The sequence below is a fragment of the Cornus florida genome, unplaced genomic scaffold (genome assembly GCF_030987335.1).
Source record: "Cornus florida cultivar Cherokee Brave unplaced genomic scaffold, ASM3098733v1 CherokeeBrave_3.0.0_Hap2_Chr08, whole genome shotgun sequence".
Classification (NCBI taxonomy): Eukaryota; Viridiplantae; Streptophyta; class Magnoliopsida; order Cornales; family Cornaceae; genus Cornus; species Cornus florida.
This window is the reverse complement of record NW_026775578.1, coordinates 46,720,258-46,732,987: the sequence shown is the minus strand read 5'-3', so window position 1 is coordinate 46,732,987 and position 12,730 is coordinate 46,720,258. Positions and strand designations below refer to the sequence as shown.

The 12,730-nt window shown below is 35.8% G+C and overlaps 1 long non-coding RNA gene across 1 annotated transcript; it reads left to right on the top strand.

Annotated features, from left to right (window-relative positions):
- Nucleotides 1–276: 276 nt before the first annotated feature.
- On the top strand, nt 277–3,352 carry LOC132271598 (uncharacterized). The gene is made up of 3 exons (XR_009469741.1): nt 277–699; nt 2,168–2,679; nt 2,801–3,352. It is a non-coding gene; the product is annotated as an uncharacterized LOC132271598 (long non-coding RNA).
- The last annotated feature ends 9,378 nt before the right edge of the window (nt 3,353–12,730 follow it).

Here is a 12,730-nt window from a genome sequence, read left to right as displayed (position 1 = left end):
ATATTTTTTTGAGACAGTGGGAGTAATTTTCAAAAATAATTAATAAAACAAAAATCTTAAAAAACTCTACATCACCGTAGTAAAAATAAATAAATAAATTTAAGTTGGGGTATTAATTTTAACTTTCTCAAAAGAATTAAAAAAAGATATATAATGCCCAAAATATCTACGCGGGAAATTTTAGCGCCAAACAAAATTTTAGCGCCACGTTTGGGTGACACGTGAATTAAGTGAGAGACATAACTTTATTCTTTTCTCCAACACAAATCAGATCATGCCCTGCATTCTGTCAAGCTTTCAACGAAAGAAGCCAAGCGAGGAAAAGAAGGAAGATTTCATTCATAGATGCTCCTTTCTACATACGAAATTCCCAAGACTATTTACAGAAAACTAAAGGAAAAAGACTATTTACAGAAGACTATTTACAGGTCAGTAGAGGCTGGAAGAAGAGAAGAGGGAAACCAACACAAGAAAGGGAGGAAAGCTCACAACGTATAGTTTGCTGGTTCGGAGGTTAGGTAATACAGAAAACAAGAAGGTAAGGAAGCCCCAATCTTTCACTCTGTTCTCTCCCTCTCAAGATGAAGACGATGCCCTAGTTTATCATCTTCAGATTGTAGGCTCAATCTTTCACTCACTTCAGTATTTGCGATCTGTTATTCCATCGTTCAATCTCTCGGGCCATATATCAATTACCAGGTCTTTCTTTCTCTCTATATTTCTCTTGCTATATATACATACATATATATATATATACACACACACACACACACATAAAAGAAAGATATTGAAAGCCTCCTGCTATATATATATATATATGTAAAAGGAAGATGATTTGCTTTCCAGGTGACTGAATGTAGTTTTGCTGGCTGTAATACCCCTACATCACCTAACCTACTGTAGTTAATAACAAGCATCAATATTTTTTTATATGATTGATTACCTTATAATCTTGTTGGGTGAAGGAATCTGATTGTGATATTTGAGATTAATTGTGTAGTTTTCTATGTGGTTAATTTTTCCTGTCAATTTTATTTTATTTTATTTTATTTTATCAACCTTTTATTTGCTCTTTTCTTTAACTTGGTGTACTTTTTAGACCGGATTGCAAAAATGGTTTCAGTCGTATGTTGAGTATTTTGTTTAATGAAATTGTTAAATTTGTTCCTAAACTTGTAGCAAAGACGATTCCTGTTGTGTTTAATCCCAGCAAATCATTAACTTTGCTACAATCTGTACACACCTCAGAGTTGATAATAGTATACTTTGAGGCTTAGCTGAGAATTGTATGTTAATATAATCTGAGAATTGTATGTTAATATAATCTGAGAATTGTATTAAACACAACACACCTCTTGCTATATACACGTCCACGATTTTTAATTTATTATATAATACCTATTATATTAACGATGCATTACACATGTATATTATAGGCTAATTACATCTATTACCATAGATAGATATTAGTAAATTATTTGTGATAACAGTGCATAGCGTAACCATGGAATTGTAGGTGAATATGATAAAAATTTCTTAATCATCACTTAACTAATACTAAACTTTTAAGAAAAAATAAAATTTTCCATTTAAGGGTATAAAGAAATAAAAAAAATTATCATTAATTTGAGATTTTATTTGCAATCTAGAGCATAGGTAATGTATATTAGTAAACAAGGATGATCCAAGAGTCTCAACTATAGTAAAGGCAAGTAGATCGCATTCAAGTTGTGCGATGAAAGCTTATGATCTAAACCTAACTCTTCTCAATAAATCAAAATTATAATTGAATCAAGACAACCACATTGCAAACCAAATGGTACCTTAAAATATTTCAATTGAACACATTTAATAACTAAATAGATTAAGATTATTATCATCACATATTAAATACTTGGATAAAGTACATAGACACCCCCTGAGGTTTGGGGTAAGGATAGGCAGATGAAACTTAGCCTATTTTGGGAGAAAGACACCTCCTCAAGTTTGACACAGTAACCAAAGACATCCCAATGGTAATGAATTGACATTTTCGCCCTTTGACTTTTATATTGACCCATGTGAATATTAAAATTACCTTTCTAATCTCTATATATTTAGATATATATATATATATATATATATATATATATATATTTATTTATCTCTCAATAATTTGTATATACAGATATATATAATCAACGGAGAAGACGACGTGTCCTTTACCTTGGTGCCGACGGTGGCCTGCTCCTCGCCGGCTCATGATTCTTGTCTAGAGCTTCGACGAGTTCATGGTAGAGGGCTCCGCTGACGGCCGTGGCCCACTCCTCGCAGACGCATGATCTTCTACAGAGCTTCAGCTATTCCATTGCAGAGAGCTCTGTCGACTCAAGATCATTCGAATCCGACGAGGCCGACTCTAGATCCGCCGCCCGCCTTCAATTCCATTGACCCATAGAGCCCCATAGTCGCCGATGAGATAAGTGCGGCAATGGTGAATGGATATTGTTGCCGTTGTCGCTGCATATTGCTGGCCACCATAACGTCGCTACCACTAATTGCCGCTAAGCTATGCTCTCTCTCTCTCGCAGAGGTGACTGCAACAGCTAACTGGCGATTTCAAACTCTGGCAAGTCACAAAAAAATCCGGCCAACAGAATCCTCATCTCCGTTCCAAAATCAAAGCTCTTATCTTCAACGGTATGCGCTCTGTTTTATTTATTATTTATTATTATTGTTATTATTATTATTATTTTTTTTTGTAATTTGTGTTCTTAGACTATTCTTAATTTGTATTTTGTTCAATTATTTATTTTGTTAGGTATTAATTTTCAATGATTTCGTCGGTGAGGACAATTTGCAGATCGTTGTCGAAAAGGACGCGTCGTCTTCTCCGTTGATTATATATATGTGTATATACAAATTATTGAGAGATAAATAAATAAATAAATAAATCTAAGAATATAGAGGTTAAAAAGGTAATTTCAATATTCACATGGGTCAATATAAAAGTTAAAGGGCAAAAATGTCAATTCATTACCATTGGGGTGTCTTTGGTTACTATATCAAACTTGAGGGGGTGTCTTTGTTCCAAAATAGGCTAAGTTTCATCTGCCTGTCCTTCCCCCAAACCTCAGGGGGTGTCTATGTACTTTACCCTGAATACTTTATGAACATCTATTAGTATATTTATATAGGCCTTAAAGATTTTAGGATTAATATATATGAGGGTGAGATCTATCTGATCTTTTGCAAAACATAAATTTGATCTCACGAAGTTTTATGGTCGGAGTTGTTTTTGTTGTGTCTAGTGAGCTTTGCGTGCATATCTTTGTATGATCTATTTTAAAATAACATTATGACATTTTTTTTTTATTTATATATTTTACACTTTGCATCAAAAGGGTATGATTTTTTTTTTTTTTTTTTTTTTTTTTTTTGAGTCAACTACTCTAAAAGCATAAAAGCAAAAAATTTCATCTCTTCAGCAAAAGATCAAAAAGCTAATTTTTCAAACTTGTTTGATCCTAATTAGAGGCATATTTTGGTTATTAAACAAATGCATGTTTTGTTTTTGTGAATACTTATGGTTTGTAAGAAGAGACATCTATATTCAGGTCTTTTCTAGGGACAATAAAATTCAAATTAAAAGTAATATATATGGAGTTGGAGTCACTAAAGTGGAGAGAAATTAGGACTGCCACCTATATAATGACAAAATAAATAAAACATTCACATACAGTAGATACGCATAAACAGCTCAGACAAGTAGATACAATGATTGTGACGGCCCAAGTTTTGTAAACCCGGTGTGTCAGTGATGACCAAAAGATGACCCGATAACGGATCCGAAATGCGAAAGCGAAAGGTGAAACAACGGTCTCTAGAGATACAATGCGTCTCTAAGACACCAATGTGACCCTCAATGAGGTCATAGAACCCAAAGGAAAACAAATGCGGAAGTGTCGTTTCAAAAAGGATAAAAAGGAACCTATGGGCAAAATGGTCATTTTGCAAAAGTGGATTCAAGTGCTATCGAGCACACCGTTGGGAAGACAATGAAAAATTAAACATAATGGACTCAAGAATTTCATTATTCGGAGTCCGGACGAAGGAGAATGGTCAAAAACAAAAATGATGTCGTGGCGGCCCGACGAGGATAACCCACTACTGCTGCAACTGAGAGTAAAAACGGGCATCTAAATGGACTTTTCTGGAAAAACTCAAAGAAGAAACCCCCCTAAAATCAAGTTTCCTACCCCGATCGAGGACGGAAACAAAAAAAATGCATTGTAAAATGCCCAGAATGCCTCCAAGAAAATCTGGTCAAGGGGGTAAAAATTTCTCCGAGCTACTGCCTAAGGAAAGGAAATAGGGCTTCGGGAGGTTTTTAAATTGCCTAAATTAAAAATACAATCTTAAAATACACCCACAAGACCCCCGGAAGTTTCGGATCGGTCGTCATACTTTTCAAAAAAAAGTCGATGAATAATACCAAGTACATTTGCACTAAAAATCTGCAAAACCTGGCAGCAATGATTTTTCGGACAAATATAGATTTTTGAGGGCCAAGATGGCATTTTCTGGAAAAAAACAAAGAAGAAACCCCCCTCAAAATTGAGTTTTCTATGTGACTCTTGAGGAAAAATGAAAAAAACGCATTGTGAAATACCCGAAATGCCCTTGGAACAGAATAGGGTAAAACTCCCTAAAAATGCTACTTAGAGTTTTTGTTTCATCAAGGATGGTGTTGTTTGCCAAAGTGAGTATGCAAGTGCATGCAATATGATAAAATAGATGTACTAGCATGGCTTAAAGCCTCTTTACATTCCATTAACAAGTTTTAGCATACAAAGCCTTAATTTCTCACAAATAAGCTACAATGGCAATACTTGAGTTTTAGAGGAAACACAATTGTAACCTTTCAAGTTAATGGCCCTTGGCCTCATGTCATACATGTAAAATGCATTAAAAGGAGTGCACTTATGTAAACTTTACATATGTAGAATCAAAGAATACAAGTTTGATACATAAAGCTACCAAACGATCCAAGGCAATGGAATCTTCAAGTCTTGAGTCCTGTACCTAAAATATGCCCCAATATTGTAGGGGTGAGTAACATAAAGCTACTCGTAGGAGATGAGTATGCATCGACTTAGCATTTTACAATTTTATCACCTTAAGGTGAAACATATCAAAGGGGTTCATGCCACCTAACGTCTATGTCAAAATGAGACTCAGGAAGCATCTTAAGCTACCTTAAAACATTTCTAGCATAATCACATTGTTCATGCAATTCAAACAACATGGAAACATGTTATACAAAGCAACAAGATATAGATTCTCAAAGTCTTCAACTTGAAATCCAAGATACGAAAACAACAAGAGTGGGTCATGCCACCTAACGTCTATGTTTAAAGTGAATCTATAGGATCATTCCTAAACTACATTTGAACATCAAAACACAAATTATGATATCGATATAATTTAACCAACATTGGAACTTCCAATACAACGCTTAAAGCATGATTTCTCAAAGTTAATATCTTGCAACTTCAAATGGGAAATCAAACAAAGAACAACAAGTTACGATATCATCTAGTTATCAACTTGAAATGAAATACGAAATCAAACAAAGTGGATACTTGGACGTCACGCCGGATCAGACCGATAACATAGTTACTTTAGGGTTACTAGCCTATGGGTAACCTCCCTATGTGTGCACTAGACTATATGGAGGGACAATCCCTCGTACTAGAACCAAGTCTTAGCCGTAGCCAAACAACGACATCCCCAAGTTTCCAAAATCAACAAATTGTGCAACAACGTATATATATCAACATGTATATACAAGATATCAACTATTTATCAAGCACAATCCAATTTTGGAAACATATACAATACATGCTAAAAGTCTACAACTACTATGGCGTGAAAGATGTCAAATACAAGGTGTGCAATTCCTTACACATAGCGACAATATATCCAATAAGAAAAACATATTCTCATGAATATAAAAATAACAACTATGTTATCCAATGCTCAAAAGTAATCAAGTGAACATACACCAAATTCAAATCCATGATCTAAATATAGAAACAACTTCCAAGATGCAATTAAATTCATGCAGTAATAAAGTAGAATTTAATTAAACATAAATAGTTAAATTCTCTAAATTCCAAGTTAATCCCAATTAACCTCAATTTAATATATATTGAAGGACATGTCATGGTCATCATATATATAACATCAAATGACAAGTTAAGTGATTAAAACACTTAAAACAATATTAATCAAGCTAATTAATTTATTTCCTCTAAATTTTTAAACAATTCCAAATGCCCTCAATTTAATCTATGTTAAAGAACATGCCAAGGCCTATCCAAATGTCACATTACATCATGATTTCATGCTTGCTATCACCATATGAATTAAACTTTCACAAAAGATAAATATTAAATAATTTTTGTAATTCTTATCCAAATGCCCCAAATTTAATATATGTTAATCAACATACTAAAACTTAATTTCCTAACATGCCACAATTTAATTCCATGTTATACACAAAGCCATATGAATTAAATCTCAAATATAGAAATTAATTAAATTAAATTCTAAATCTTAAACAAAACTTGCTCACAAATTGTATATGCTCATATAACAATCAATACAACATAAATATAATCCTAGGACACCCCTACTTCAATTTGAGATGAAAATCTCAAAAGCCATCAAAATGAAACGGCTCCGAATCCAATAATACTTCGGGGTTTTGTCGGGGACAACGCCGTGAACAAGAATCCCAAAGAAGTCCCATGAAAATCACTACTTGAACTCAAAACCAAACTCAAAATATGGTCGGAAATGGGTTCTAATAAGGGTAAAAGAAGCGTATAGTCAACATGAATATAAAACGCAAAGGCACTTCAACTTTTTAACAAAGGGAAGAGGGTTTAAATGAAAGAAGGGTGGCAGCCCCTTTTGGAAGCCATGGGAGTTGCTGGTCGTGCATCAAGGAAGGAGATGGCCAAAAATGAAATATCTCACTTCCTTTTTATAGGAAAATCCAAAAAGTGCCCCGAACGGGCCCTGCCGGGTCCGGAAAAGTAAAATTTGAGCAAACGCACTCAAACGGCAAAACTCCGTGAATGAAAAAGATTCACAATAAGAAAATATGAACAACGGAAGAAACAACGTCAAAAACTGAGTCTCGAGCAGAAAGTTATGCCTCGAACAAGTTCGGCGGCAACCGGGTCCAAAAACTTTGAAACTGGAAAAAAAATGACCAGAATGGAATTCTATGAATTTACAAGTCAAAAAAAAGTGAAAATGAATCCCGTACGAGGATCCAGGCTCTAGACGAGATATTTTGCAATAACTTTCGTTAATTGCATAATGGCCCCTGCAAAAAGGGTTAACTACGAAACTGCCCCAGAATGAAAATATCTTCCAAAAGATATTTTCTTAGATGCCCCTGAAATAAAATATCTTCAAAAGATATTTATGAAAAACACCCTAAGAAATGAAATTAATTCCAAAAATTTATGCATCTATGCCCCATGGGCACCGGGAGCAACCAGAGTACTTTCTTGCAAAAAATAAAGATATGTATTTCGTGGAAACCACTCACGATAAGGATACGTGAAGTCAAAAACCAACTCCGAGCACAAGAAGTGAGGTTGTGCCAACTGACAAACGGAAATAAGACGAAATAGGAAAAATGACAGAATAGGGAAAAGACGAAATAGCGCATAGTGTCCAGAAACAAAAAATGCGAAAATGACTCGGTCCTCAAAGGAAGTTGTTAATTCACATGAAAGAGTCTCAGAAACTAATTTTGAGCACTCGAGATGACACTAAGCGACGAAAAACCATCCACAGAAAAGGGAAGAAAATGACCTGGTCATTACAATGATAATAAAACATAAAGTAAAAAAAGGCCCAGCCAGGTAACAAAAACTAAAACCAAAAAAAGGCCCGAAAGAAACAAACCCAGAAAGCCAAAAAAAGGCCCAGCCAGGCAACAAAAACAAAAACCAAAACCAAAAACACCCGTTGCTACTGCAACTAGAGAACACAGTTGCAGTAGCAATGAGCAACCAACAAGACACATTATTGCCCCTCACCAAAAACTGAACTTGGCAAACTCCAAGCAGCGCAATAGATCTCGCAGCCTTCGAATCACACAGCTTGTAGGACATGAGATGGTTTCTAACATCAGTGTAGATCAGCTTAGTAATTGAAGCAATAGAGGCAACTTGATTCATGGCATGTCACCTATTTCTCTTTTTCCATATGAAGTAGACAGTTGTAGTAAGGCAGAGCTTGTATACATAAGCATCCGGAGCTTTAGTTCCATCCTTCCACATAAACACGATCCAGTTGGTAATGTTATATAAGTTAGAATCCCCAACATAAATCTCACATAGGTGTTGGAAAAACATCCACACCTCCAAAGCAAAACTACATTTGAAGAAAAGGTGTTGATGACTCTCAGCATCAGCGAGGCACAGAGAGCAAAAATTTGGAAGATTTTCTTTGCCAGGGCTGGGTTGTCTCTAGTCTTGAGTTTGTGAGTGAGAGCAACCAAAGCAATGAACGAATACCTCGGGATACGATTTGAAAACCAAATAGCAGAGTGTCATAAGATGGTCGGCGATGGAGAGATAAAAGCTCTGTAAGTGGTAGCTAGATGGAAGCTGTTAGTAAGGGAAAGGGTCCAAGTGACAGAGTCATGTGAACCTGCATTCAAGATAGGAAGCTGCTCTGTGGTGCCTATGGAAGGAATGATTTCTTTGAACAAAGTAGGAATTCTCCACTGCTCATGCCTAATGAAACATTGAACCTTTGCCCAATCTTCCCACTGGGAACAAACGATGAGATTATAATAAACTCTAGTGTCAAGGGGACCTAATGGAAGCTAGTAATCATGCCAGATTGAAACATCCTTTCAATCCTTTCCATCCCCAACCACATGTTTGATAAAAGATCTGGCCAAACCTCTAAGGTGGAGAAGCATTTTCTAATTCCAAAAGCACACCTGTAGAGGCTTCAAGATCTAAAAACTTCTATTTATTATAAGATTAACATTAGCCCACTCGAACCAAATTGATTGGCCTCTATCTTTGGACAAGTTCCATATATGCCTTAGCATGGATATTCGGTTTAAATCAGCTAATTGAGGTTTGCCTACTCCCCCAAAATCTTTTGGTTTGCATACATTCCACTAAACAACCTGAGCTCTAGAAGCTTTCAATTCAACCCCTGTTTAAAGAAAATTCCTAAGGACAGTGTTGAGCTGATTTATCACCATCTTAGGGAGGATAGTAAGGCTGCACCAGAACCCAATCATATTTGTAACACCCCCACATTTTCCACGCATAAGTTGATCAGGCTTATACACGAAAAACGAGGGATATCAAAAACAATTGGCAATATACAAGCATGGAATACAAAATGATGATAATAAAAGAATTTAGACAAGAAAGGAACACTAAATAATACAACATCCATCCATCCTTTATTTAATACAGTACTTCATTACAACTTGGAAATCCTATGTCAAGGATCCCTAAATATAAACCTGAGAGTTCAACGTCAAAAGTAAATAAAAACTGAAACTGAAGTATTACATAAAACTTCTACCCTGCACTGGATCGTAAGAGTAGATGAGTTCGGATGGTGGTCCCACACTGCTAACCTCAACCTTGAAACGGATACTGACCGTATCCTGAAATAACAACAATGGTGGGTCAACCCCACGAGCAAGTCCTCTCTACTATGACCCAAATCAGAGAATCAAATAAATTAATCATTGTGAATCGGTTGAGTACTATATCTGTATACATCCTAAGGGAACTATCCAATTTATAACATGACCTCAACCAGAATAGATGGTGATCACTTAGACTCACACTAGGCGGTCAAGTGTCGCCTTTCCCTACCCGGGAAATCAGCTATTATACATGGTGCACGGTACTGACAACACAGACTATAACGAACTACACCGTGATAACACTTCTCAAAGTACTGATGAATATACTGAGCATATCAATTAGGCAACACATGCCAACAATATTAATAAATATACCGAGTATGTCAATTAGGCAACACATGCCAATAATATTAAACCACATACCCCGACAGCCACACATCTGTCTATCGCAACGAATGCATAAGGTATAAATGAGTCTAAACTTATTAGCCAGCTCATATGGTTCTATATGGCAACACATCCATATAATATAAATGCGACATAATTAAACAGTCCATTTATTTCCTGAAATGCACACAGCATAATGATCATGGTTTATATATCAATTAACAGTATAAACATCCCATAAGATATCATGGATAATTTATCTGACTACAACCATGGCCTTATTTAATTTATCAGTAATGGTTGATACCATTTAATAAGATAATAACACTATTTATATTTAACAATGTCGTTAAATAAATCACATTAGTATCTGTACTGTGAACGAGCAAATAAATGCTTAGAAAAGACTAATTGGCCACAAGAATAATTAACGGGTGTTAAAATAATAATTTCGTGGCCCGTTAAACCCGTAAATACCAACTCAGTACCTAAAAATCCAAGTTTAAGGTTCTGGAATTTACAAAACAGGCCCTAGGGGTATTCTGGTAATTTCCAGTAGCTGTAGAGACCCCACACGCGCCCTCACGCGCCTCCCAGAGCCTCCCCACGCGCAACCCAACCTTCCCTACTCTCCCACGCGCCTCCACGCGCGTCTGGCATCAGCCACGCGCCCGCACGCGCTCCCACGCGCGTCTGGAGCGTTCCACGCGCGCGCACGCGCTGCCACGCGCGCACTAATGGTAACTTGCTGACGCGGCGGCTCCTGATTCGGTGGTTGCATCATCCTACTATGGGTGCGCTACACTGAATCATCTCACCCTCTCATCACTCAATCCTGTGCTCATGGATCCGGGTGTACCGCGGTAGCATGGACCGCGATGCACCGGATCAATCAGACTCTACTAATGGCCAAGATGCACGCGCGCACTAACCTACCATACGCCGCATCACACCGGATCACTCCGGTCATCTTCTTCACTGCCGGTGGCCGGAATCCTTGCCGGAGGCTCGCCGGAAATTGCAGAAAAGCCCCGAAAAATTCCTAAAAATTCTAAAAAAAATCCCAAAGGCCATAATAATTATTTTTAGCTATATTTTGATTACATAGGCCATAAAATAATTGTTGACCACCTTTAATAATTAAAATTCCTTTCTTTAATAAATAAAAAAATTTAATTTAATAATTTCCTAGCATGATCTCTAAGCTCTATAATTATTTAAATAATCTAAACAATTAATTTATGGATTCAAAGGGGAAAAATAGATAATAACTTGCCTTTTTGGATTTAAAATAAATCCGCTGATCTGCGCGTAGTCGGGTAAAATCGCCTACACCGGTCCAAGCTTCTTTCTCTTTCTCTTTTCCTTTCACTCTTATCAAATAGCTCACTAGAATTTATACTTTGCTTCTAACTCCCCTTTTTTTTTTTTTTTTCTAAGGTAAGCTAGTTAATTTATATACAAAATATATAATATAAATATTACAAATATCTAATTTTTTTCATCTACTAACCATCTTCCCAACCATATGGCTTCAATTCCACCCATAAACATTGATGAAATCCTATCCTAATCTCTAACTTCATCATGACATTGGTTTAATACTATTATTATTATTATAACTATTATTATTATTAATAAACTTTTATAATAATTATTATTATATTATTATTATTATTATATTATTATTATTATTATTATTATAATTTTACATAAGAATACATTATAACATCATAATACTTTATAACACAAATATAATACTTTAATTAACTAATATTGCTTAATTAAACATAATCAACAAATAAAATTAATTATAATAATACATGCACAATTAAATGAATAAATTTACTATTTTAACATACACAATTAATTTACATGCACCATTAAATGAACTTAATATAACAATGCAGTATGCACAATAATAGGTAAAGGAAACCACACATAATTGAATTTAAATAAACTAAACTCTTTAATTAATTACGGGGTATTACATTCTCCCCCCCTAATAACGGAATTTCGTCCCCGAAATTCACTACATACCTGTATTAAAGAGCTCTGGATACTTGGCACGGATAATATCTTCCCGTTCCCAAGTAGACTCTGTAGCACTATGATGACTCCACTGTACACGTACTAATGGAATAGTCTTCGTGCGCAGTATCTGATTCCTACGATCGAGAATACAGTAAGGTTGTTCCAAATAGGTTGCATCGGGTTGCAACTCAATCTCACCCACATCAATGTGTTGATATCGATCTTCATCCCGTAGAAATTTTCGCAGCATAGATACATGAAAAACATTATGTACCCTATGAAGATTATCTGGTAGAGCCAGACGATAAGCTACTGCCCCAAACCGATCTGTAATCATAAAAGGACCCACAAAACGAGGCGATAACTTACCCTTTGACCCAAACCGCATTACTCCCTTCATAGGAGAAACCTTAAGCAAAACCTGATCACCAACCTTAAACTCCAAAGCACGAGTTCGACGGTCAGCATAACTTTTCTGTCTGCTTTGAGCTGTACGCATCCGATCCCTAATGATAGCGATCTTTTCTGACGTGTCCTTAATAAATTCAGGACCCAAAAAGCTGTTCTCACCAACTCCAAGCCAACAGACAGGAGACCTACACGGTCTATCGTACA